The sequence below is a fragment of the Pleurodeles waltl genome, chromosome 4_1 (assembly GCF_031143425.1).
Source record: "Pleurodeles waltl isolate 20211129_DDA chromosome 4_1, aPleWal1.hap1.20221129, whole genome shotgun sequence".
Lineage (NCBI taxonomy): Eukaryota > Metazoa > Chordata > Amphibia > Caudata > Salamandridae > Pleurodeles > Pleurodeles waltl.
In genome coordinates, this window is record NC_090442.1 from 475,312,583 (window position 1) to 475,340,163 (window position 27,581).

Consider the following 27,581-nt stretch of genomic DNA (forward strand, 5'->3'; position numbering starts at 1 on the left):
TTTCATTGCCACTTCAACTTGGCATTTAAAACAACTTGCCAATCCTTAAATTACCCTTTTATTACAAATAAGTCACTCCTAAGGTAGGCCCTAGGTAACCCATTGGGCAGGGTGCCATGTAAATAAAAGGCAGGACATGTACCTGAACATTTTACATGTTCCGGTCATGGAAAACACCCAGAGTTGTTTTTCACTATTGTGAAGCCTGCTCCTCCCATAGGCCAGCATTGGAAATTCCCTTATATACTTTTCAGTGGTAATTTCTCATCTGAAAGGAGTGGCATTGTCATGTTTGGTATGGCTGGAATGATAGTGAGAATTCCTGCTTAATGTTGAAGCTGGATTTAGCATTACTGTTTTAGAAATACCACTTGTAGAAAGTAGGCATTATTTTGAACTTATTGCTCTCTGTGTTTTACAGCCAGTCTCCAGTCCACACCTGGTTTGTGCATTTCACCCAGATAGCCATAAACACAGGATAATCAGCTGCATCTGCATTAATCTGCATATTGATGGGTCTTCCTGGGCAGGAAGGGTAGAGGGGCTCTCACTTACACTTCAAAGGCAAGTGTCCTGACCTCACACATAAGACTAATAATCCCCTCCTCCCCCGAATCTCCTGGGAGACAGGACTGGGTTGCTAGGAAGACTAGTGCTCTTCAAAACCACTATTTGTAGCTTCCTCCATTTCAAAGGCACATTTGGGTTATATTTACTGGGTCTGTGACCCTCTAAAATCAGACACTTCCAGATCTACAACAGGACTCTGTCAGAAAGACTGCCGTGCTGACCAAAGGACTCATCTGGACTGCTTTTCTGGACGACTGTTCTCCTGCCCGTTGCCCTGCTGTCTGCTGCTCCCTAACTCTGCTGGAAGGTATTTGCATTCTCCTCACAAGTGATCTCTAAGGGCTTGTCAGCTTGCCACCTGTTAAGAAGTATCAGGGTCATCAAAGACTTCTCCTAAGGGAGAAAATCCACCCTGCAGGAAAAATCAGCACATTGCCTGCAGAATCAATGCAGCACCTGTCTTGTGGCTGAAAAATCACTGCATCACCTACAGAATCGATGTTTAGTCATCACTACTCACTTGGATTTTCCACACATCATCCCTGGGCATCAATTATTCCACACAACACAGTAAGGAACAAAGGCTGTGTGCTGGTAAATCCATGCATCACCGTGCGGAAGGAATCACACATTACCTCCGCTGTGCCGCAGAAATCGATACATCGCCTCACCTCCTCAGTGGCCAGCTGCATTGTTATTCTTGACCCATCCCAGGTACTTTGTGCTAAAGAGATAAATCCATTGAATACTATGGATTAAGACTTACTTAAAGCTCTAAAAAGTGATATCTTGACTTGTGCATATTGGATTTGTGTTAGTTTGGTCTGGTTTTATTCTGATAAAAATTATCTATTTTCTTACATTAGTATTGTTAGAAATGGGGTATTTGGTTGGCAGTCAGGTTACCCCCTGTCCAAGCAAGGACCCTCACTCTAGTCAGGGTAAGTCACACACAATCCAAATTATCCTGTGCCCACCCTCTAGTAGCTTGGCACTGAGCAGTCAGGCTTAGCTTAGAAGGCAATGTGTAGAGTATTTGTGAAATAAATCATGCAATAACATAGTAGAACACCACAAAAATACACCACACAAAGTTTAGAGAAAATATATAAAATGTATCTGATAAATGCAGGTCAAAACGATTAAGATGCAATAAGTATATGTAATATCACTGTAGAAATGATATAAAGTATCTTTAGTCTCTTAAAAGCAACAAATGTCTCTTGCAAGCGCAAAGTACCTGGTTTGTGTTCACAATTTCCGAAAGGAACCGCAGAGGAGGAGATGCGTGGAAAACAGGGAGGTGTGCGTCGATTTCTCAGTCCACACATGGTGATGCATCGCTTATTTTCCACGTAGGGAAGGCTTTGTTTCGATTTCGGGTGCTCAGTCTTGGATCCTTTTCGGGTTGCTGGGTTTTCGGACGCCCCGGGGACGATGCGTTGAAATCTGGCACTGGCAGGACGAAGTCACAGGGGCTGCGTTGATCTGGTGGGTGTTGCGTGGAAATTGCTGCTTCAACTCCTCTCAGGAAGTCAGACTGCGTCATTTCTGCTCAGGTTTGCGTTGATCCAGTGGGCCGTGCATTGAATTTCCGGTCGCTACACTGGTGCTGCATTGATCTTTTCCTTGCAAAGTCGGGCTGCGTCGTCCCGGTTGGGTGTGGTGATTTTCTCACCACGATGCAGGCTGTGCGTCGTTTCTGGCAGGCTGTGCGTTGATTTTCGAGTTCTTCTTGCAGGAAAGAAGTCTTTTTGGTCCTGAGACTTCAGGGAACAGGAGGCACGCTCTATCCAAGCCCTTCGAGAGCACTTCTTCAGCACACCCAGAGAGCAGCAAGGCAGCAGGGTAACAGCAAGGCAGCAGTCCTTCTCAGAAAACAGTCAGGTGAGTCCTTTGGGCAGGCAGGCAGTTCTTCTTGGCAGGTTGCATGTTCTGGTTCAGGTTCTCTTCTCCAGGAAGTGTCTGTGACAAGAGTGTCTTGTCAAGAAGTGTCTGCTTTGGTAGGGTCAGGGACCCTGCTTAAATACCCAAATGTTCCTTTGAAGTGGGGGATACTTCAAAGAGTGGCTTATAAGTGCACAAGGTCCCCTTTCAGTTCCATTCTGTCTGTCAGGATCCCAGTAGAGGGTGTGGCAGGCTACTGTCTTTGACATATAAATGTCAGGCCCTCCACCCTCCCAGCCCAGGAAGGCCGATTCAATATGCAGATGTATGCAAGTGTGACTGAGCATCCTGTGTTTGGGGTTGTCTGAGTGAATGCACAAAAGAGCTGGCAACTAAACCTAGCCAGACGTGGATTGGAAGGCACAGAAGGATTTAAGTGTAGAGAAACACTCACTTTCTAAAAGTAGCATTTCTAAAATAGTAATATAAAATCCAACCTCACCATTAAGCAGGATTTTGTATCACCATTCTGGCCATACTAAATATGACCTGGCTACTCCTTTCAGATCAGGATCTACCACTCAAACAATATGTGAGGGTATCCCTAATGCTATCCTATGAAAGGAGCAGTCCTCACAGCTGTGTAAAAACGAATGTAGGAGTTTTACTCTACCAGGACATATAGAACACACATGTTCATGTCCTGCCTTTTACCTACTTAGCACCCTGCCCTATGGGCTAACTAGGACCTACCTTAGGGGTGACTTATATGTAGAAAAGGGGGAGTTTAAGGCTTGGCAATTACTTTTAAATGCCAAGTCGAAGTGGCAGTGAAACTGCACACACAGGCACTGCAGAGACAGGCCTTACACATGGTTAGGGGGCTATGTATGTGGGTGGCACAACCAGTGCTGCAGCCCACAAGTAGCAGTTAATTTACAGGCCCTGGGCACAAGTATTCCACTTGACTAGGGAATTACAAGTAAATTAAATAAGCTAATTGGGTATGAGCCAATTTCACCATGTTTTAAGGAGAGAGCATATGCACTGGTTAGCAGTGGTAAAGTCCTAAAGCCAGCAAAAATGAGGTCAGAAAAAGAGAAGGAGGAAGGCAAAAGGTTTGGCGGTGGCCCTGCAGAAAGGCCATTTCTAACATATCCCCCTTCCTGCCTAAAGCCAGGGTAGGATAATCAACACTCTGATTGACTTCACTGCTTAAGATGATAGAACATGGACAATGGCCCATGACTGCAGGGGCACTTGCTAGTTCTACGCCTTTCTGACTCAAGGAGGCTCCTCTGTCTATACTCTCGGGGCCAATGAACTGGCCCCTGGGGAACCCTTCTCCTCATCTGAGGACCCCATCTGTGAAGCTCCTACCTTTAATTTGCTCACAGATGCATCCCATTAGGTAGATAGTACCGCCAGTGCCAATAAAGTGATATGGCCCGTTCCATTCCTTGGGTCTGATTTCTGTCCCCAACCCAGGGAAAACTCTGTTACCAAGGACAGTGACACATAGAGGCCACAGCTGTCAGTGTCAAGAGCCAGGCCCCAGACCATCCACTGTTAAGTGGAGACCCTGAGTGGGGCCTTTGGATGAGCTCCTCCTCCAGATGAGGGACTGGTAGGAGGCTCCCATGGGGCTCCTGAGGCACCTCAGAATGGGGGGCAGTAACCCCAGGGGTCTTGCACCCCTTCTCCATTATACCTCCCACCAGTTCATGTGTGGTACCCTGACACTGGTCACTCAGCCCAGGGTCTGTACCCTGAGGCTGAACAGGGGACAAGGGTGAGTCCTTTCTCATCTTGCACCTCCCTCTGGACGTTCGTGCCCTCCTCTGAGGGGTTGTGCTGCCAGACAACTGAACTGTCAGCGGGCCCTTGGGGTCATCCCTCTCAGCTCACCTGACACTGGGGAGCACCCATCAGGGGATGGTCTCTTGGTACAGACTAGGTTACCCTGCTTGGGTCCCCTGTGGGAACAGTCTAAGCAATGGGGCAGGGAATAGGGTTTCCTGGGCCTCTGCCCACCCCACCTCTCCTCCTATCTTTAAAAGGGACATGGGACTCTTTTCCCCCTTACCATTATGGGACCTATCAGGGTCACTGTGTACCTCCCCCCCACTCTGTTGAAGGGAACCTAAACCACTCTCCTTAGGATCACTGCCAAATGCCTTTTTCAGACACTCTGGTACTCACCCAGAGGTCTGCCTCCTTTGCAAGTTCCCTGGGGTCAGAGAACTTACAATCAACCTAGTGCTGGTGTAGCTCTGGAAAACAGTGACTGAACATGTGCTCTCTGGTCAACAAATTGTACAGCCCCTCAAAAGTGTTTACCATACTACCCTTCATCCAGCCATCCAGTGCCTCACAAAAGTGTCCTACAAAATGCCCCCATGACTGGTGAGGCAGTTTCCTACTGCCACTGAATCTCAACCTGCACTCCTCTGGGGTGAAGCCACATCTTTTGACAAGGATCTTCTTCATGGTTGGATACCTCAATCTGTCTCTCCCATCTAGGGCCAGAAGGGCATCCCTCTCATTATCAGGTATATGCCCCCATAGAACAGCCCCCCAATCCTACTCAAGGATCCTGTGCGCTACTAGGGTGACCTCATACACCTCAAACCACTTGTCTATGTCCTCCCCCTCTCTGAAGTCAGGTACAAAATCTCTGGGTTGGTTGTTGTCTTTCTCAGCACGGGACATTGTAGTTTTGCTGCCACCACTGGACTCTACTTGCTGTGCTTTTAAGTCCAGTTCCTTCAGACTCAGTTCATGAGGCATTTTTTGTTCTGCCAAAGCCCTCTCAGCCTCAGCTCTTCTCTCCTCTGCCAGGGCTTTGTCAGCCTCAGCTCTTTTCTCCTCTGCAGCCAGTTGAGCTAGCTGCAGCATCAGGTCCCTCTCAGCCTATCTGTCCCTAAGCTCCTCAGGGGACAGGGCACAGGAGGAGACAATGCTTCCCGCATAGTATCCAGTAGGAGACTCACTCTCTGTGGGTTCCCTTTTCTCCTCCGGAGCCATTGCTAAGTCATTTTTCTCCTCATCCTCATTATCCTTCTCAGGGCCATCACCCCTTTGGTCCTTGGCTGCCCGTTCCTCTTTCCAGCATGCTTCCTCAAAGTCTACAAAGGCATCCTGCAGTTCCTGCTTAGTGGATCTCTGACACAGCCTTTGCAGAGCTCCCTCAGCTCAGCCTTGGTGAAGGATTCAATGGGGACTATATGTGTGTTACAGGGTGGGTGGGTGGTACGAAGGACTCTGAGACTTATTTTAGGTGCAGGTGATATTTATTTAAGGATTTGTGCCAAAGTTTGGGTTTTGTTGTTTGGTGTGCCTTCTCCTTTAATGTTCCTCTTGTTGTTCTTTGTAGGTTCCCCTCTTGACCGGCGCTGACTTGGTGTGGACTCCCAGGTGTACCGGAAAACAAAGGAGCGAAAAGGAAGGTAAGTCGGGCGCAGAGGTATCTCTATGGCAAAAGGAAGATTGGAAGAGGCAGTGGGAGAGAGAGAGAGAGAGAGAGACGCTTGTGTGTGTGTGAGGGCAAAAAAAACACTTGTGCTGCACTCAGACACCCTTAGTGCTCCCCTGTAGATTCTTGCAGGTAAACCAGTTTAGAGTTTTAGGGGGTCATTTTGACCCCGGTGGTCTCAGACCGTTGGGGCCAGGGTCGGCGGGGGCACCGCCGACAGACCGGCGGTGCCCCGCAGGGCATTCTGTCCGCGGCGGTTCGGCCGCGGTCAGACTAGGAAAACCGGCGGTCTCCCGCCGGTTTTCCGCTGCCCTACAGAATCCTCCATGGCGGCGGAGCGCGCTCCGCCGCCATGGGGATTCTGACACCCCCTACCGCCATCCTGTTCCTGGCGGGTCTCCCGCCAGGAACAGGATGGCGGTAGGGGGTGCCGAGGGGCCCCCGTAAGAGGGCCCCAAAAAGAATTTCAGTGTCTGCCTAGCAGACACTGAAATTCGCGACGGGTGCTACTGCACCCGTCGCACTCCAGCAACTCCGCCGGCTCCATTCGGAGCCGGCTTCATCGTTGCTGGGTCTTTCCCGCTGTACTGGCGGGCGGCCTTTTGGCGGTCGCCCGCCAGCACAGCGGGAAAGCCAGAATGGCCGCCGCGGTCTTGTGACCGCGGTGCGGTCATTTGGCGGTAACCGCATGGCGGGCGGCGACCGCCGCCCGCCGCGGTTAGAATCACCGCCTTAGTCTTTGTTGTGCCTCTAAGTAATAGTGGGGTTTTCCCTTCTAACCCCTCTCCCCTGATCCCCCCCTCTACCACTTCCCTCTCCCTCCCCACTCCCCTCACCCCTGTTCGCTGTTTTTAAGGGTTTAGTTTGTCCTTGAAACAAGGACCGTACCTTGTTTAGCCACGTCCCTCCTGGGACGTGGCCGAAAGCGCTCGTCTCCTGCTGGCTGGACCTCTCCTCGGGTCCCGTTCTCGCTCTGGGAAGCTCCAGCTTCCCAATCTCATCTCCTCGATATCCAGGAACCACGTCCTCCGGCTCCTTTGATTCACCTCTCGCGTCCGTTGTATCCGAAGACTCCTCCGTCCGTCCTCTGAGTCTGTCGTTTCTCTTTATGTTGACCGGGACCCGGAAATCCAAGCTCCGGGTGTCTGGTGCCGCCCCCATGTCACCATGGGAACGGGAGACGCCTTCCTCCGACGCGCGCGAAGGGCGCCAGTCGGAGGAATCTGTAGGCGCGATGTCTGACACCCGGCTACATACCCCATCCCATGATCGGGACTGATAGAGTACCGCAGGACCGGGAAAACGGGACAGGAAGTCGGCCGGGCCTTGCTGAGCACCAGGGATATGCCGGATCTGAATGTAAAGGGTTGCAGTTCCAGAAACCATCGTAGCACCCGAGCATTAGAGTCCTTATGCGAAGCCAACCAAGTTAAAGGGGCATGGTCGGTGAAGAGGACAAAAGGTCTGCCCAGCAGATAATATTGCAGATTTTCGATAGCCCACTTGATAGCTAAGCATTCCCTTTCGATAACCGGATAGTTGCATTTCCGGGGAAGTAATTTCCTACTAATAAATACAATAGGATGGTCCTGGCCCTCAGCGTCAGGTTGAGTAAGGACAGCCCCCAGCCCCACATTAGAAGCATCGGTATATAAATGGAATGCTCTGGAGAAATCAGGACATCTCTGAACCGGTTCCGTCGTAAGGGACTGTTTCAGGTGATGAAAGCTGGACAGTTGGGAGTCTGAGAACATGGGCAATTTTGAGGATAATGCTTTTTAAGGAGATCAGTGAGGGGAGCAGCTAGCGTGGCATATTGGGGAATAAACCGGCGATAGTACCCCACAAGACCCAAAAAAGGTGGAGTTCTCTTTTGGTCGTGGGGACAGATACCTGCAAAATAGCTTTTACTTTGTTTTTTTAGGGCTGTAGTAATCCGTTTCCTATAAAGTATCCGAGATACGTGATGTGGTTGTTTCCTAGGTTGCATTTCTTTGGATTGGCCTTGAGGCCCGCCTCATACAATGTGTGGAATATTTTGTGTAGGTGTTGTATATGATCTTCCCATGTATCACTGAAGATTACGGTATCATCTAAATATGCTGCGGCAAACGCTTGGAACGGTTTTAGGAGCTGATCCATTAAGCGTTGGAACGTGGCTGGAGCCCCATGGAGACCAAAGGGAAGAACTGTAAAATGATAGAGCCCTGACTGTGTGGAAAAGGCTGTTTTCTCTTTGTCTGCAGGAGCGAGTGGAATTTGCCAATATCCCTTCGTCAGGTCTAAGGTTGACATATACAGGGCTTTCCCTTATTTCTCAAGTAAATCGTCAACCCGCGGAATGGGATATGTGTCAAAGAGGGATATCTCGTTTAGTTTGCGGAAGTCGATGCAAAACCGGATGGAACCGTCCGGTTTTGGTACTATGACCACAGGAGAGCACCATGGGCTGGTAGATGGTTCAATAACCTTGAGGGTTAGCATCTTTTGCACTTCCTCTTCAATGAGGTGTCTCCGTGCTTCCGGGATCCGGTAGGGTCGTAACCGGACGGTTTTTCCCTCAGGGGTTCTAATGTGGTGTTGAATTAAATTGGTTCTCCCCGGCGTACCTGAAAAAAACTCTGAATGTACGTTTAAGAGGGCTGTGAGTTGGGATCTTTCTTTCTCTGTAAGGGCGCTATTGATATGTGGGGCTTCCCCTACCTCATCATTGGTTGTAGGGAATAGGTCCCTCCCTAAAGCTGTTGCCGGGGTTACTAAAAATCCTGTAGCGGTGGGTGTTGTAGTTTCTTCTGGTTCTTCCCATTTTTTTAATAAGTTGACATGATATATTTGTGTCCTTTTAGGGTGTTGAGATAATTCAATCAGATATGTGACTGGGGAAACGGCTTTAAGATTTTATAGGGTCCCTGCCACCTGGCTAAGAGTTTGTTTTCGGATGAGGGTCGTAATATTAGGACTCGATGATTCGGTTGGAAGGAACGAATTCTGGTCCCTTGATCATAATAAGTCTTTTGGTTTCTCTGAGCTTTCTCTAGATGTTTTCGGACATCGTCCCACACGAACTGTAGTTGGGTATTTAATTTATTGACATATTCTAACAGGGGCCTTTCTTTTTCTTCCTCCTCTTCCCATAACTCGGCAGCCATATCGAGTAAGTTACATGGCTGTCTCCCAAACACTAGCTCAAAGGGGCTATGTCCAGTGGATGCCTGCTCATGGGTTCGTATGGCATAGAGGACTAAAGGTAGTTTTTGGTCCCGGTCCCTCCCTGAATCCTCAACCGTTTTCCTCAGCAATGTTTTAATAGTACGGTTGTAGCGTTCAACTAAACCGTCAGTTTAGGGATGATAGACCGAGGTTCTTAACTGCCTGATCCCCAGGACTTTACAGATCTGTTTCATGAGGGCGGACATAAAAGGCGTTCCCTGATCAGTTAGTATTTCCTGTGGGAACCCCACTCTGGAGAAGAAGGTGATCATAGCTTGGGCTACTGCCTTCGTGGTCATACTAGAGAGAGGAATCGCTTCCGGGTACCTTGTAGCGTAGTCTACTAGTACTAATATATATGTGTACCCCTTTGTAGAGGGTAAAAGGGGTCCGACTAGATCCATACCGATGCGAGAAAATGGAATATCAATAATGGGGAGTGGCTGTAAAGGCGCTTTCCTAAGAGATCCTGGGTCTATCATTTGACACTGAGGGCACTGGGCACAATACTTTCTGAGTTGGGCGTAAACCCCTGGCCAGTAGAATCGTCTTAGTAGGTATTCCTCTGTCTTCTTCCTACCGTAATGCCCGCCCCCTGGTTGGTTGTGTGCTAGGAATAGGACTTGGTTACAATAGGGTTTTGGTACTACGAGCTGTTTCTTTTCCCCGTGGTTGGAGTTGATGACTCTATATAGAAGGTTCTTGTGAATTAGAAAATAGGGACCCACCTCGTTTGTGGATTCGGATTTTGCACTTCTCCACGCGTGATATAGTGTGGGGTCTTCTCGCTGACTAGCTCGAAAAGAGAAGGAAGGAGTAGTTGTGCTGGCTACCACTTTCTCGGGGATCTGTCCGAGTCTTGAGACTTGATAATTTTGTTTCCCTTGTCTTTTTTCCCGTCTAGTCAGTTTTACACAGTTTGGTGGTTCCTCAATATGACTGCTATGAAAGGGTGCTTCAGTCCACCAGTTTGGGGAAATTGTGGGGGACCTCACCTTGTCTAACAGATCAGAGAATCTTATATAGTCTGTACCTATGACACAGTCCTCTACTAACCGATCCATGACTCCTACTGGTAGAAAGTCCTGATGCTCTTCCCACTCTATTTGTACCAGAGCCAAAGGGTAGTTGGTTTTGTCCCCGTGGATGCAGCAGATGGAAACCCATTGGTTGGGATTTTGGTCCATACAACTTAATAGGTCTCTTCGTATCACCGACTGACTACACCCGAGTCCATAAGAGCCTGTATGGGATTCCCATTTATTTTGATGGTTTGTTTGAACCTAAGGTTTCCCTTGCTGGTGCACAACACTCTACCCCTAGTGACCCCGATTTCCATGGGCTCTGCCCTGTCACCTTTCCTTGGGCGCACTCTGGCGATGTGGCCCCACTCTCCACAGCTGTAACATTGAGGCTGTTGCATGGGGGCCACCTCTCCACTCCGACTCGGTCCTGGTTCTTACTGCATTTGTCGTGGGGGATATTTGGGGGGGGTTACCACAGGAGGTTTGGTTATTACTTTGATCCCCGTATTCTTAAACTCAGCAGATCTATGATAGGCACAGGTTAGCTCTACTGCCATTTCGGTCTCTACATTTGGGTGTTGCCTTATCCAACTCCTAGTAGAGCCGGGAAGCAAGTCCAAATATTGCTCCAGTATAACCGCCTTGATTACGTCCTCCCTTTCGGTCCCCAGCGGACTCAACCATTTTAACCCGAGGTCTTTAACTTTAAAATAGAAGGTTCTGGGATCCTCACTCTGACCCCACCTAATCTTCCGAAACCTCATTCTATAATACTCGGAGTCATGGCCTACCCTTTCTAATATACTGCTCTAGATATCCTTATAGGGTGTGGTACCTCCTGGGTTGGCAGCTTGATACACTGTTTGTAATATGCCTGTTAAGAGAGGGGCAATGTATGGACCCCAGCGTTCTTCGGACCATTGGGCCGAGGAGGCCACACGTTTCGAAGTTCGTGAAGAACGCGTCGGGGTCTTCCCCCTCTTGAAATTTCTGCAGAACAGAACTCGGGACGTTCGGATGTACTTTACTTGCTGCGATGGTATCAGTTAATTTCTGTAATGCAGTTTCGTGTACCAATTGATTATTAGCCATGATGGTGGCTTGGCTTTTTAGTGCGGTTTGCAGGGCTTCCTGGTCTTCTTTTGCCTCCCTCTGATGTGCCTCCCATACAAGCTGAAGGTGCCTTTGACTCTCAGCTAGCTGCTGAATCATGTCCTCCAGTGTTGGCTTTTCCCCCATGTTCGCTGGCTTCTTCGCAGCACCTATTTGTAAGATCCTACTTCTGACACCACTGTTACGGGGTGGGTGGGTGGTACGAAGGACTCTGAGACTTATTTTAGGTGCAGGTGATATTTATTTAAGGATTTGTGCCAAAATGTGGGTTTTGTTGTTTGGTGTGCCTTCTCCTTTAATGTTCCTCTTGTTGTTCTTTGTAGGTTCCCCTCTTGACCGGCGCTGACTTGGTGTGGACTCCCAGGTGTACCGGAAAACAAAGGAGCGAAAAGGAAGGTAAGTCGGGCGCAGAGGTATCTCTATAGCAAAAGGAAGATTGGAAGAGGCAGTGGGAGAGAGAGAGAGAGAGAGAGAGAGAAAGAGAGAGAGAGAGAGAGAGAGAGAGACGCTTGTGTGTGTGTGAGGGCAAAAAAAACACTTGTGCTGCACTCAGACACCCTTAGTGCTCCCCTGTAGATTCTTGCAGGTTAACCGGTTTAGAGTTTTAGTCTTTGTTGTGCCTCTAAGTAATAGCAGGGTTTTCCCTTCTAACCCCTCTCCCCTGATCCCCCCCTCTACCACTTCCCTCTCCCTCCCTACTCCCCTCACCCCTGTTCGCTGTTTTTAAGGGTTTAGTTTGTCCTTGAAACAAGGACCGTACCTTGTTTAGCCACGTCCCTCCTGGGACGTGGCCGAAAGCGCTCGTCTCCTGCTGGCTGGACCTCTCCTCGGGTCCCGTTCTCGCTCTGGGAAGCTCCGGCTTCCCAATCTCGTTTCCTCGATATCCAGGAACCACGTCCTCCGGCTCCTTTGGTTCACCTCTCGCGTCCGTTGTATCCGAAGACTCCTCCGTCCGTCCTCTGAGTCCGTTGTTTCTCTTTATGTTGACTGGGACCCGGAAATCCGAGCTACGGGCGTCTGGTGCCGCCCCCATGTCGCCATGGGAACGGGAGACGCCTTCCTCCGACGCTCGCGAACGGCGCCGGTCGGAAGAATCTGTAGGCGCGGTGTCTGACACCCGACTACAATGTGACTCATTGTAGTCTTCTGTGAAGCTGAAATCCATTTCCAAGCTGTACTAAGGTATCACAGGCACAACACTAAGTTCCAAGTTTATGAAGGAGAGGAAGGGTTCAAATTTAAAAACAAAAAATTAACAAATGGAGAGAAAAAAAGGAGCAGAAAACTCGTAATGACCTTTAACTGTGGGTAGGTAGTTTACACATAGCTAGTGTATGTTACTACACAAACACAAGTCCTATCCTCACCACTGATCACCAATGTTAGAAATGGGGTCTTTGGTTGGCAGTCAAATTATCCTCTGTCCAACTTCCAGAGAGGAATCAATGCAGCGCCTGTCGTGCGGTAGAAGTTTCCACGCAATGCCCACCGGATTTAGGCATCCCCTGTGACTTCGTCCTGCCAGCGCTGGATTTCAATGCATCGTCCCCGGGGCGTCCGAAAACCCCGCAACCCGAAGAGGATCCAAGACTGAGCGCCTGAAATTGAAGCAAAGCCTTTCTTGCGTGGAAAATAAACGACGCATGACCGTGTGCGGCCCGAGAAATCGACGCACACCTCCCTGTTTTCCATGCATCTCCTCCTCTGTGGTTCCTTGGGGAGATTTTGCAGCAAACCAGGTACTTTGTGCTTGCTTTTAAGAGACTTAAGACACTTTATATCATTTTTACAGTGATATCTCAACATATAGTTATTGCATTTGAATTGTTTTGACCTGCATTAATACAGATAAATATTATATATTTTTCTAAACACTGTGTGGTGTATTTCTGTGGTGTTGCATAATTTATTGCACAAATATGTTACACATTGCCTTCTAAGCTAAGCCTGTCTGCTAAGTGCCAAGCTACCAGAGGGTGGGCACAGGATAATTTGGATTGTGTGTGACTTACCCTGGCTAGAGTGAGGGTTCTTGCTTGGACAGGGGGTAACCTGACTGCCAACCAAAGACCCCATTCTAACATTGGTGGAAGCGATGGGATAGGGCCTGTATTTGTGCAGTGACATACAGTAGCTAAGCGTTCACTACCTACCCACAGATGAAGGTCGACTTGATTTTTTTATCTTTTTCTGCAATTTCATTTTCTACCTGATATAGTTTAACTAAACTCCTCACTCAACATGTGTTTGGCTGGGTCTCAAGCAGGAGATGAAGATTTTGATCTAGCCATGCTGGAGACCTACACTGTTAAACAGCTGAAGGGGTTCTACAAGGATATGGGAGTACCCACCCAAGGTGCCTCCAGAAAGGAGGAATTCCAAATAGCACCGAGGGCCTTGGCAGAAGCCCAATCAGAGGAGGAGGTTGAGGAGGAGGGTCCAGAGGATGGCCCAGCAGAGGATTTTTTGCCATCAGTGGAGGATGTTACCACTGTAATTGTGCCCCCTGACAAACCAGGGAGCAGTGTCTCTGAACATTGGACTGACCACAGAGGAAAGGAGAGAGGAGAGAGAATTTTGGTTGCAATTGGCAAAGTTAAACATGGAAGCAAAAGAAAGGAATGCTCAAAGAGCAGCAGAGGAAAGAAGAGCTGAGGCTGCAGCTGAGAGAGCCTTGGCTGAGAATAAACTTTTGTTGGCTCATGAACTGAGTCTCAAGGAGCTGGAGATCAAGGCAAGACAGTCTGAGTCCAGCAGTGATGGTGGCAGCATACATGCAGGGCCTGTTGGGGAGAAAAAGGTTTGTATACCCAAAAGTGTGGTGCCCAGTTATGTGGTGGGAGATGCCATTGATAAGTGGTTGGCTGCCTATGAAGTTGCACTAAGGGCTCAGGGGATCTCTGAGGAGCAATGGGGGGCGGCGTTGTGGTTTTAAGTACCAGCAGTGGGGAGGGACACACTCCTTACACTACATCCACATGATCAAAAGGCATATGCACTCATGAAAGCTGCTTTACTGTACAAGTTTGGGCTGACTCCTGAAAAATACCGTCAGAGGTTTAAGGACAGCACCAAACTTTCCACACAGACTTAGGCAGACTGTTATGATTTCTCCAATAAGGCATGAATGGATGGGTGCGGGCAGCAAAGTAAATGATTACAAAGGATTATATGATTTGATTCTGAGAGAGTATATGCTCAATATTTGTATTACAGAGTTGCGCCAGCACTTATTAGACAGTAAGCTGACTGATCCCAGGAAGCTTGCTGAGGAGGTGGACCTCTGAGATAGCACCACAGTGTCCAGAAAAGTATATGGGGACACACACACAAAGGTGGTCAGGGTTCCCTCCAGAAGAAAGAGGGGGGGAACCTAAGAATAAGGAACTCTCAAAAGGCCCACAAGACAATTCCCATGGGGGGGGATAACCATTCCACGCCAAAATTTGTAAAGAAGCCAGGGTACTTTGATAAGAAGTTAGGGAAGTTCATCCCCAAATGCTTGGAGTGGTACCAGCATGGACACTAAGGGTGACATCCATTGTCCCAAGAGGGCACAGCCCACCACTGGAGGGCAGACACCTGGGTTGGCTAATGTAGCGCTCAGTGGGGAGACAGTCCCAGTTAGTTTTTGGGACCAGATAGAGGTGTCCCTAGTATCACGGAAGATAAGGAAATGGTGACAAAAGCCCACATGCCTGCCAATACTTCCAAGTATAGGCATTGGGTCACCATTGATGGGCAAAGGGTGGAGGCTCTGCATGATACAGGAGCCAGTATGAGTCAACTGGTGTCAGCAGAGCAGATAATCACTAATACATTCCACCAGGTCATGGTTGCTGACAATCGCGAGAGTCAACTACCGGTGGCTCTGGTTCCCTTTGATTGGGGTGGGGTTTCTGGTGCTCTAAAGGTAGCTATGAGTCCTCCCATGCCTGTAGATTGTATTTTAGGCAATGATCTAGAGCATACTGCCTGGAAAGAGGTAGAGCTCAGATCCCACCTGGAGGTGTTAGGTTTGCCTGAGTGGGTCTGCATGACCACAAGGTCCATGGCTGCCCGGGAAGGGAAGGAAGTCAAGTGTGCCTGGAGTCTGGAACAATGACCCTGACAGCTTCACAGAGGAAGGGCAAGAAGCGCAGGAAACCCACCTCAGATACTCCCACAGTGGTGGATGGGGTCCCAGAGGAGGAGGCCCCTGAGCCAACTGGAGCAGATATTGCTGACCTAGGTAACCTGCCTGAACTTGCTGACTGGCAACTAGAGGGTGGGCCAACCAGGGAAGAATTCTGCAAGGTGCAGAAAGAGCGCCCCACTCTTGAGGGTCTGAGGCAATAGGCCACAGCCAAAGCAGCAGGTGAAGCCTCTGGCGATCACCATATCTATTGGGAGAATGATCTCCTTTACAGTGAGCCTAAAGCTCCGGCCATTGGGGCAGCATGTGTGCTGGTGGTCCCCCAGTGTCATCGGGCCATCCTACTGGGCCTGGCTCACGACATCCCTGTGACAGGTCGTATGTGCCAGAATCAGCCTCACGGTCCCCCTGGGGCACCAGGGAGTCTGATTCCTCCGACCCGGAAGCAGCTCTGGCGGAAACCAATTGGAAGCAACGTCCGGGTGACGAACAAGAAACCCTGCAGACGGCTTTAAAGAGCCAGGGCACAATTATTGCAAATAACCAATTGCTACATGAAACTGCTCTGGGAAAACTGACTGAAACCACAGCTAATACGAGGGTACACCCCAATGTTCCGAGCAGTGTTCTTCATAAGTACCAAGAAAGTGAGGACCCGGTTTCATTCTTTACAAATTTCGAGAGCGTCGCCAGCTCAGCCAATTGGCCAGCCGAGAAATGGGGCCAATATATTGCCCCATTATTAACGGGCAATTTACAAGCAGCATATCGGGCCGTCAACCCGGTAGGAGTCACTCCCTACAACGAAATCAAGAAAGCTATACTAGAGAGATTGGGTTGGACCAGGAAAGTTATTGTGTTCGGTTTCGCCAAATGAAATGGATTCCACAGGAAAATCCCTGTACTCTATATTATAGGGTATACCATGCAGGAGGGAAATGGTTAAATCCAACCAAGACTTCTAAAGATGCAATGTTTGAAGTAGTTATTTTGGAACAATACTTAGATGCTCTCCCTCCCACCACCAGAAATTGGATCAGACAGCATCCTGAACTCAGTAATCGTACTGCAATAGATCTCACCTGTGCTTTCCATCGAGCCCCTGAATTCAGAGGGGCTCATCCAAAAAGTACTCCTACATCCTCACGAGTTCCCACTTCCAAGCCCCTCAATACCAAACCGATAGTGAATCCTATTAGTGACAGGTCCAACATCCCTCATCCGGCCTCATCCAAAGAATTCATGACAGGTCTACAATGCTTTCATTGCGCGGAGTGGGGGCATATAGCCAGGCACTGTCCATTAAAAAAAGAACAGGAAAAGATTTTTTCAACTACAACCCCTGTCCCTGTTTTTCCAAAAACTGTATTGTCCATAGCAGGAGGATTCCGGCAGGCTCAAAGAGAAGAATTGCATTGAACCCTGATAATTCATTGGTAGGTCCTACTTTTACTCTTACCAATGAGTTATTGTATAGAATATGCCCTGAGATCCCTGGGAAAAAACCTCAGTTAGTAGTACCGCTATCATACCGAGAACAAGTCCTCCTCTTAGCACACGGGGAGAATGGGGAAGGTCACCTAGGGAGGGAAAAAACCGAGGAAGCTATTCTTAAACGGTTTTATTGGCCAGGTGTCTACAGCGATATTAGGAACCATTGCCAGGTATGCCCAAAATCTCAGCTAATAAACCCGTCCCATGATCGCACCGCTCCCCTTCAGCCCTTACCTATAATTGACGTCCCCTTTACCCGGGTAGGGATGGATTTGGTGGGTCCACTCACACGATTCGTAAAGGGACACCAGTTTTTGCTAGTGATAGTAGACTATGCTACCAGATATCCTGAGGCCTTCCCACTAGCCACCATGACCACCAGAACCATAGCCCAAGCCATGATCGAGTTCTTCTCACGAGTTTGTTTTCCCAAAGAAATCCTCACCGACCAGGGTACTACCGTCATGTCCAGACTGTTGTCCGAGATATGTCACACTCTCTGGGTTTAACAAATCCGGACATCCATCTATCACCCACAAACAGACGGTTTAGTGGAATGATACAATAAGACTATTAAAATATTGTTAAGGAAAGTCATAAGCGTCTCAGGAAGGGATTGGGAGGAAAAATTACCCTTAGTCTTATCCGCACTATGTACTCATATTCAGTCCTCTTCCGGACAGAGTCCTTTTGCGCTTCTGTTTGGTAGACCACTGCGCACTTTATTGGAAATGTTGGCCGAGCAATGGGAAGAGTCAGAGGATGAGATAAAATATGTTTTCACTTTTACAAGGGACCTCAAAGAAAACCTAGACAAAATATGGGAAGAAGCACACAAAACATTGAGAGAGGCTCAATAGAAACAAAAGACGCATTATGATGCGCACAGGAGCCCACGTAGCATGACCACAGGATAAAAAGTATTGGTGTTATTACCCTCTACCGAGAATAAACTACTGGCCCATTGGGAAAGACCCTATACGGTCCTGGAACAGGTCACGCCTGCAACCTATAAGATTGAAATACCAAACGGGTCTGGTAGAGAACAAATATATCATATTAATCTGCTTAAAATTTGGTATGAGAGCACAGAATCCGCTACGAATTTGCATGTAACCACGGGAGGGGAAGGTGAAACACCAGTTTATCCCACCGACGCATATCCTGAAACTGAGATGACAATGCCCCAAATGAGTGACACTCTCTTGGTAGAACAAAAGACCCAACTAAGGGATTTAGTTCAGAAAAGCATAGATGTGCTTTCCAAAATACCAGGCAGAACACACCTGATTCAGCATCACATACGTACACTTGGGGATAAAGTGGCCCGACAATGCCCAGAAGCCAAATGACAGGTCGTAAAACAGGAAGTCAGGAGTATTACAAGCTGGTATTATTGAACCATCCTCCAGTCCTTGGTGTTCCCCTATTTTAGTGCCAAAACCAGACGAGACCACCAGATTTTGCATTGATTTTCGACAGGTGAATGCTCTGTCTCATTTAGATTCTTATCCAATGCCCCGGATTGGTGAATTACTGGAACGTTTATGCCAAGCCACATATATGTCAACATTAGATTTAACGAAGGGCTATTGCAGATTCCCCTTAATGAAGAGGATACAGACAAGACAGCTTTTGCCACCCCCTCAGGTCTTTTTCAATTTACGGTTTTGCCATTTGGGCTCCATGGGGCACCAGCTACTTTCCAACGCCTTATTGACATGATCCTACGACCCTTTTAGGAATATGCGGCCGCCTATTTGGATGATATCGTAATTTATAGCCCTACATGGGAAGAACATATCGTCCATTTAAAACAGGTATTGCAAGCCCTACGCGCCGCCAATCCCACATCCAATCCTGAGAAATGTAAGTTAGGCCACAGGTCCATTAAGTATCTAGGATACGTAGTAGGAAATGGGAAAGTATGGCCCCAAGTGGAGAAGGTACAGGCTCTCTCTCTCCTTCCCCCTCCAAGTTGAAAGAAAGATGTCAGGGCTTTCCTTGGAATGGTAGGTTATTACAGGCATTTTATACCCCATTTCTCAGAGATTGCTGCACCTCTCACTGATTAATTGGGAAAGAAAAATCCCAACCATATCTCCTCCCTCACAGATGAGGAACAACACAGTTTTGAGCAACTAAAGACCCTCTTGACCACCGAACCCGTGCTCTGTTGCCCTGATTTCCGTAAGCCATTCCAGGTGCAGACGGATGCGGACGGTGTTTATCATCCCATTGTGTATTTGAGTCGCAAACTGTTGTCCTACGAGCGTCATTATCCCACTCTTGAAAAAGAGTGTCTGGCGATCAAATGGGCTGTTGAATCCCTTCGGTATTATTTGGCCGGGTGCCCCTTCACTTTGTTTACTGATCACGCTCCTTTAGCCTGGTTGGCTCGTCATAAGGATTCAAATGCTCGGGTTCTCCAGTGGTTTCTGTCACTCCAATCTTTCTCCTTTCAGGTTTGCCATTCTCCGGGTTCTCAACTGGCTAATGCAGATTTCTTCTCCCGTTATCCTTCGGCTCTGTGGCTCTATCAGCCACATTCTAGGGGAGTTGATTGTGACAGGTAGTTTGTGCCGGAATCAGCCTCACGGTCCCCCTGGGGTGAGGGAGTCCAGTTCCTCCGACTCAGAAGCAGTTCTGGCGGTAACCAATTGGAAGAAACGTCTGAGTGACGAAGGGGTCTGTAAAACCCTTCCCGGCGTCGCACGAAGGGGAACAGGGGAGACGGGAGCACCGGACCCAAGGAAGAAACTGGTACCAGCAGACACAACAGCGGCAAGCCTTGAGGCCACAACCGTGGAAAATCCAGGAGCAGCGGACTGAGTAGAAACGTTTCGACACCGGCGAGCTGCCTGGATTTCAGCCAGTCCAGCAGCCGTCAAACGGCGTCCTACGACGGTAGAATTTCCTCCTCTGCAGCAACCTGAGGGCCAAGAGGCAGAAAACCGCTGAACCCGGCCATGCTCAGGGGAGAGTGTGGCCATTCCAGGTATGAAGACAAGGGTCTGATATTGCCACGATACGGGCGGGAAGCGGGAGGAACTAGACCACGTATCTACTGTGCCGCAATAAGACACGATCACTAGCAATTGGTTTAGTTTGTTTTGTTTTCTTTATTCTTATTTTTTTTCCACTATTGGTTATTGGTTTATTTTGAGTTTGAGTTCTAACTAGATAGTAACAGAGAGGCATAGACTTAACAATACCGAGTACTCGAATGGAGTCCTAAAAAGACAATCCCATAGAGAAGGGAGAAGTGAGAAGAGTGTCTACTGTAATCTGTACAGTTTGTGCTGAGAATCACAGACAGAGAAAGAAAGACAGAAAAAAGAGAGAGAGAGAAAGAAAGACAAACCTATTGAGCAAGCAGAAGACATAGAAGAGAATAGACCCAGAAAAAGGAAAAGAGTAGATCACAGAGATGGGCAGTAGATGAGAAAGAAAACAGGAAAACAGAAGAAAAAATCCGTGTAGAAAGGGAAAAGAGAGAACAAACAACATAAAAAGAGAAAAACCAGAAGGAAACTTACCAGTCGTCTCATCCCTGTTTTTTCTCTGTTCTTCCCTGCATGTGCCTCCTGAGACCACATCTACAAAGTAAAGGAAAGAGAGAAGAAGATGAACCACCTGTGACTCCAAGAAACAGTGAAATAAGCACAAGAGACTCTAAACTATACCATAGTAAGCATCTAACAATAAAGACATTGTTTCATCATATTTCGCTGGCTACGGGTCATCATTACGGTATCCCTGTCACAATCCCCCTGGCAGGACAATTGGGCTAAGACGACCTTTGCCAGGCTTGTCACTCACTTCCATTGGCCTAGAATGCAGGTGGCCTCAGATAGTTTCTGCAGGGCCTGCCCCATGTGCCAGGCTAGTGGGAAGACAGAGAAAAGGCTTAAGGCCCCCCTGATCCCACTCCCCGTTGTTGGCACCCTCTTTGAAAGGGTGGGCATTGACGTCATTGGTCCCTTGGGCCCCAAAACTACATTGGGCAACAGGTTTATCCTGGGTTTGGTGGACCATGCCACCTGCTAACCAGAGGCAATCCCTCTGAGAACAGTGACTGCACCGGTGGTGACCAGAGCCCTGATGGGAATATTCACCCATGTAGTGTTCCCAAAGGAGGTTGTGTCTGACAGAGGCTCAAACTTCATGTCAGTGTACATGAAGTCCATGTGGGATGAGTATGGGGTAACCTACTGGTTTACCACCCCTTACCATCCTCAATCCAATGAGCTTGTTGAGAAATTCAACAAGACCCTAAAAGGCATGATCACTGGCCTACTTGAGGCCATGAGGCGTAAGTGGGACGTCCTCTTGCCATGCTTCCTCTTTGCTTATATGGAGGCACCCCAGAAAGGGGTGGGGTTCAGCCCCTTTGAGCTTCTCTATGGTCACCATATCAGGGGACCGCTAAGCATAGCACCGCTAAGCATAGTGACCCGTGTAGGGATGGATTTGGTGGGTCCACTCACACGATTCGTAAAGGGACACTAGTTTTTGCAAGTGATAGTAGACTATGCTACCAGATATCCTGAGGCCATCCCACTAGCCACCATGACCACCAGAACCATAGCCCAAGCCATGATCGAGTTCTTGTCACGAGTTTGTTTTCCCAAAGAAATCCTCATGACCAGGGTACTACCGTCATGTCCAGACTGTTGTCCAAGATATGTCACACTCTCTGGGTTTAACAAATCCGGACATCCATCTATCACCCACAAACAGACGGTTTAGTGGAATGATACAATAAGACTATTAAAATATTGTTAATGAAAGTCATAAGCGTCCCAGGAAGGGATTGGGAGAAAAAATTACCCTTAGTCTTATACGCACTATTTACTCATATTCAGTCCTCTACCGGACAGAGTCCTTTTGCGCTTCTGTTTGGTAGACCACCGCGCACTTTATTGGAAATGTTGGCCAAGCAATGGGAAGAGTCAGAGGATGAGAAAAAAGATGTTTTCACTTTTACAAGGGACCTCAAAGAAAACCTAGACAAAATATGGGAAGAAGCACACAAAACATTGAGAGAGGCTCAATAGAAACAAAAGACGCATTATGATGCGCACAGGAGCCCACGTAGCATGACCACAGGATAAAAAGTATTGGTGTTATTACCCTCTACCGAGAATAAACTACTGGCCCATTGGGAAAGACCCTATACGGTCCTGGAACAGGTCACGCCTGCAACCTATAAGATTGAAATACCAAACGGGTCTGGTAGAGAACAAATATATTATATTAATCTGCTTAAAATTTGGTATGAGAGCACAGAATCCGCTACGAATTTGCATGTAACCACGGGAGGGGAGGGTGAAACACCAGTTTATCCCACCGACGCATATGATGAAACTGAGATGACAATGCCCCAAATGAGTGACACTCTTTTGGTAGAACAAAAGACCCAACTAAGGGATTTAGTTCAGAAATGCATAGATGTGCTTTCCAAAATACCAGGCAGAACACACCTGATTCAGCATCACATATGTACACTTGGGGATAAAGTGGCCCGACAATGCTCAGAAGCCAAATGACAGGTTGTAAAACAGGAAGTCAGGAGTATTACAAGCTGGTATTATTGAACCATCCTCCAGTCCTTGGTGTTCCCCTATTTTAGTGCCAAAACCAGACGAGACCACCAGATTTTGCATTGATTTTCGACAGGTGAATGCTCTGTCTCATTTAGATTCTTATCCAATGCCCCGGATTGGTGAATTACTGGAACGTTTATGCCAAGCCACATATATGTCAACACTAGATTTAACGAAGGGCTATTGCAGATTCCCCTTAATGAAGAGGATACAGACAAGACAATTTTTGCCACCCCCTCAGGTCTTTTTCAATTTACGGTCTTGCCATTTGGGCCCCATGGGGCACCAGCTACTTTCCAACGCCTTATTGACATGATCCTACGACCCTTTTAGGAATATGCGGCCACCTATTTGGATGATATCGTAATTTATAGCCCTACATGGGAAGAACATATAGTCCATTTAAAACAGGTATTGCAAGCCCTACGCGCCGCCAATCCCACATCCAATCCTGAGAAATGTAAGTTAGGCCACAGGTCCATTAAGTATCTAGGATACGTAGTAGGAAATGGGAAAGTATGGCCCAGAGTGGAGAAAGTACAGGCTCTCTCTCTCCTTCCCCCTCCAAGTAGAAAGAAAGATGTCAGGGCTTTCCTTGGAATGGTAGGTTATTAAAAGGCATTTTATACCCCATTTCTCAGAGATTGCTGCACCTCTCACTGATTAATTGGAAAAGAAAAATCCCAACCATATCTCCTCCCTCACAGATGAGGAACAACACAGTTTTGAGCAACTAAAGACCCTCTTGACCACCGAACCCGTGCTCTGTTGCCCTGATTTCCGTAAGCCATTCCAGGTGCAGACGGATGCGGACGGTGTTTATCATCCCATTGTGTATTTGAGTCGCAAACTGTTGTCCTGCGAGCGTCATTATCCCACTCTTGAAAAAGAGTGTCTGGCGATCAAATGGGCTGTTGAATCCCTTCGGTATTATTTGGCCGGGTGCCCCTTCACTTTGTTTACTGATCACGCTCCTTTAGCCTGGTTGGCTCGTCATAAGGATTCAAACGCTAGGGTTCTCCAGTGGTTTCTGTCACTCCAATCTTTCTCCTTTCAGGTTTGCCATTCTCCGGGTTCTCAACTGGCTAATGCAGATTTCTTCTCCCGTTATCCTTCGGCTCTGTGGCTCTATCAGCCACATTCTAGGGGAGTTGATTGTGACAGGTAGTTTGTGCTGGAATCAGCCTCACGGTCCCCCTGGGGTCAGGGAGTCCAATTCCTCCGACTCAGAAGCAGTTCTGGCTGAAACCAATTGGAAGCAACGTCTGAGTGACGAAGGGGTCTGTAAAACCCTTCCCGGCGTCGCACGAAGGAGAACAGGGGAGACGGGAGCACCGGACCCAAGGAAGGAAGTGGTACCAGCAGACACAACAGCGGTAAGCCTTGAGGCCACAACCGTGGAAAATCCAGGAGCAGAGGACTGAGTAGAAACGTTTCGACACCGGCGAGCTGCCTGGATTTCAGCCAGCCCAGCAGCTGTCAAACGGCGTCCTACGACGGTAGAATTTCCTCCGCTGCAGCAACCTGAGGGCCAGGAGGCAGAAAACCGCTGAACCCGGCCATGCTCAGGGGAGAGTGTGGCCATTCCAGGTATGAAGACAAGGGTCTGATATTGCCACGATACGGGCGGGAAGCGGGAGGAACCAGACCACGTATCTACTGTGCCGCAATAAGACACGATCACTAGCAATTGGTTTAGTTTGTTTTGTTTTCTTTATTCTTATTTTTTTTCCACTATTGGTTATTGGTTTATTTTGAGTTTGAGTTCTAACTAGATAGTAACAGAGAGGCATGGACTTACCAATACCGAGTACTCGAATGGAGTGCTAAAAAGACAATCCCATAGAGAAGGGAGAAGTGAGAAGAGTGTCTACTGTAATCTGTTCAGTTTGTGCTGAGAATCACAGACAGAGAAAGAAAGACAGAAAAAAGAGAGAGAAAGAAAGAAAGACAAACCTATTGAGAAAGCAGAAGACATAGAAGAGAATAGACCCAGAAAAAGGAAAAGAGCAGATCACAGAGATGGGCAGTAGATGAGAAAGAAAACAGAAGAAAAAATCAGTGTAGAAAGGGAAAAGAGAGAACAAACAACATAAAAAGAGAAAAACCAGAAGGAAACTTACCAGTCGTCTCATCCCTGTTTTTTCTCTGTTCTTCCCTGCATGTGCCTCCTGAGACCACATCTACAAAGTAAAGAAAAGAGAGAAGAAGATGAACCACCTGTGACTCCAAGAAACAGTGAAATAAGAGACTCTAAACTATACCATAATAAGCATCTAAAAATAAAGACATTGTTTCATCATATTTCGCTGGCTACGGGTCATCATTACGGTATCCCTGTCACAATCCCCCTGGCAGGACAATTGGGCTAAGACGACCTTTGTCAGGCTTGTCACTCACTTCCATTGGCCTAGAATGCAGGTGGCCTCAGATAGTTTCTGTGCCAGGCTAGTGGGAAGACAGAGAAAAGGCTTAAGGCCCCCCTGATCCCACTCCCCGTTGTTGGCACCCCCTTTGAAAGGGTGGGCATTGACGTCATTGGTCCCTTGGGCCCCATAACTGCCTTGGGCAACAGGTTTATCCTGGGTTTGGTGGACCATGCCACCTGCTAACCAGAGGCAATCCCTCTGAGAACAGTGACTGCACCGGTGGTGACCAGAGCCCTGATGGGAATATTTATCAATGTAGTGTTCCCAAAGGAAGTTGTGTCTGACAGAGGCTCAAACTTCATGTCAGTGTACATGAAGTCCATGTGGGATGAGTATGGGGTAACCTACTGGTTTACCACCCCTTGCCATCCTCAATCCAATGAGCTTGTTGAGAGATTTAACAAGGCCCTAAAAGGCATGATCACTGGCCTACTTGAGGCCATGAGGCGTAAGTGGGACGTCCTCTTGCCATGCTTCCTCTTTGCTTATATGGAGGCACCCCAGAAAGGGGTGGGGTTCAGCCCCTTTGAGCTTCTCTATGGTCACCATATCAGGGGACCGCTAAGCATAGTGAAAGAGGGCTGGGAGAAAGCTCCCGAGACACCTCCCGAGGATGTGGTCAGTTACATGCTGGCCCTCCACAACCAGACACAACGCTTCTGGAAGCAGGCCAAAAGTAACCTTGAGGCCAGTCAAGACGTGAGGAAGGAGTGGTATGACCAGAAGGCAACTCTGGTTGAATTCTCATCTGGTGAGAAAGTTTGGGTAACGGACCCAGTAGAGCCTAGGGCTCTCCAGGACCCCTTGACTGGTCCATTTGAGATCAAGGAGCGGAAGGGGTAGGCCTCTTAACTAGTGGACCTCAGGACTCCTAGACATCCCTTAAGGGTTCTCCATCGCAACTGACGCATTTTGAGAGGTCTGAGGTCAGTATGCTCCTTGTGACATATGAGGGCATGGAAGAGGAGAGTGAGCCTCTCCCTGACCTCCTCTCTGCCAAATAAGGTGATGGATCAGTGGAGGGTGTCAATTTCTCTGACTCTGTGACTCTAGATCAGAGAGGAGACTACCACGAGTTGTTGGAGCAGTTCTCTTCCCTGTTTTCCCTTACTCCTTGACTCACCCACTTGTTTGTCCACGATATTGACACGGGAGACAGTCCCCCTGTAAAGAACAAAATGTACAGGTTGTCAAATAAGGTGAAGGCCAGCATCAAGAAGGAAGTCGCCAAGATGCTGGCCCTAGGGGTTATTGAGAAGTCTAGTTGTCCCTGGGCCAGCCTGGTGGTGCTGGTACCCAATGCTGCTGCACCCAGTGCCAAGCCAGAACTCCGGTTCTGCGTGGACTACCGGGGTCTCAACTCAGTCACACAAGCTGACGCTCACCCCATCCGCCAAGCTGATGAGCTTGTAGACAGACTTGGCATTGCCAAATTCCTCAGTACTTTTGATCTCACATCAGGGTACTGGCAGATCGCCTTGACTGAGGGGGCTAAAGAGAGATCTGTATTTTCCACACCTGAGGGCCATTACCAATTCCGGGTGATGCCCTTTGGGTTGAAAAATGTCCCTGCTACCTTTCAACGGTTAGTTAACGGGGTCCTAGCTGGCAAGGATGCCTTCTGCGCAGCCTACCTAGACGACATAGCCGTCTATAGTTCCAGCTGGGAGGAACACCTGCTCCACCTCAAGGAGGTGCATCAGGCTCTGCAACAGGCAGGCCTGACCATCAAGGCTAGTAAGTGCCAGATTGGGCAGGGTTCCATGGTGTACTTGGGACACCTAGTAGATGGTGGCAAGGTGCAGCCACTCCAGGCCAAGATTGAAACTGTCAAGGCTTGGCAACCACCTAGAACACCGACAAAGGTGAGAGACTTCTTAGGCCTCACCGGATACTACCGTAGATTTGTCAAGGGCTATGGATCCATTGTGTCACAGTTGACAGAACCTACTTCCAAAAAGCAACCTAGGTTGGTGAATTGGACAGAGGCTTGTCAGAAAGTCTTTGACTCCCTAAAGGAAGCCATGTGTACGGCCCCCATGCTCAAGGCCCCTGACTACTCCCAGGAATTTATTGTGCAGATAGATGCTTCAGAGCATGGCATAGAGGCTGTTCTAGCACAGTTAAATGAGGAGGGCCTAGACCAACCAGTAGTCTTTATTAGCAGAAGACTATTACCATAGAAACAGAGCTGGAGTGCAATTGAGAGAGAAGCATTTGCTGTGGTCTAGGCACTGAAGAAGCTGAGACCATACCTGTTTGGGACTCACTTGCGGGTTCAGACAGACCACAGGCCCCCTCAGATGGCTCATGCAGATAAGGGGCGAGAGTCTTGAGGTGGTCCATTTCCCTACAGTGGATGGACTTTACGGTGGAACATCGCCAGGGATTGACCACCCCAATGCTGATGGTCTCTCCAGATATTTCCACCTTAGCGATGAGAGCTGCCAGGAGGTTGGGTAGCACTCCCCACTTTCAGCTGGGGGGGACACATGTTAGACCTGACAGCCTTAGGGTGGTCACCCCAAACTTTTTGCCTGCCTCCCTCCACTTTTTGATACTGTTTTTCCTGGTTTTTAGACTCTGCACACTTTACCACTGTTAACCAGTGATAAAGTGTACATGCTCTATCCC